Here is a 960-nt window from a genome sequence, read left to right as displayed (position 1 = left end):
CGCTCTTCTCTAAAAAATGGCTTTCAGAGCACCTGTTTTTGTCACATTTAGTAAGTGCAGTGTAGCCGGCCCCCGTGGCTCAGGTGGTTGAGTGTTGTCCTGTGCACCGAAAGATTGCCAATTTGATTCCTGGTGAGGCCACATACCTGGGTTGCAGGTTTGATTCCTGGTCCGGGCATATATGGAAGGCAACTGATCAATGCTTCTCACATCGATGCTTCTCTCCCTTCCTCCTCCCCTCTCTCCTTCCCTTCTCTCCTCCTCGTATGTCCTTGGGTGAGGATTAAAAAATAGTAAGTCCAGAGTGAGTTAGTCCAAGAGTAGTTTCTTTGCCATGGAAAGAATCTCACTTTGGACTGTATACTTCAGTGGATACATTTCTCTCAGATTTCCTTTTTACAATTTTTTTTCTGTTTCTGACATGAACATCTTCATACAACGACATTTGAAGATTTTTTTTCTTTTTTTTTTTAATGTCTCTTTATTGATTTCAGAGAGGAAGGGAGAGGGGGAGAGATAGAAACGTCAGTGATGAGAGAAAATCATTAATCAGCTGCGTCCTGCACCCCCCCTGCTGGGGATTGAGCATGCAACCTGGGCAGGTGCCCTTGACTGGAATCGAGCCCCGGACCCTTCAGTCTAAAGGCCGGCACGCTATCCACTGAGGCAAACCAGCTTGGGCGACATTTGAAGGCTTAAAAAAAATTTTTTTTAATAAGAATATCACTGCATTTATTTTCATACAGGTAATTTTTCTACAGCTTTAACATTTTCCTCTCAAAAATAAAAGCTGAGAACTGGATCACTTGACCCTTTCTCTTCTTATCTCCTCCCAGTTCAAAATGCTTGCATCTCTTAATGGCCAGCATCCTCTCTGATCTAGGCTCTGCACATCCAAGCCTCAGCACAGTCTTCTTTGTGGTTTTGGCTTCCTTTCGGAAAATCGGCTTTGCCGCCGTG

At 44.2% G+C, this 960-nt stretch overlaps 1 protein-coding gene across 2 annotated transcripts in view; it reads left to right on the top strand.

Annotated features, from left to right (window-relative positions):
• Positions 1-960, top strand: part of RINT1 (RAD50 interactor 1) — a 32259-nt gene that overhangs the window by 4150 nt on the left and 27149 nt on the right. The window lies entirely within an intron of this gene.

The sequence above is a fragment of the Myotis davidii genome, unplaced genomic scaffold (assembly GCF_000327345.1).
Source record: "Myotis davidii unplaced genomic scaffold, ASM32734v1 scaffold125, whole genome shotgun sequence".
NCBI lineage: Eukaryota > Metazoa > Chordata > Mammalia > Chiroptera > Vespertilionidae > Myotis > Myotis davidii.
The sequence above is the reverse complement of the archived record's forward strand: the minus strand, read 5'-3'. Positions and strand labels throughout refer to the sequence as shown.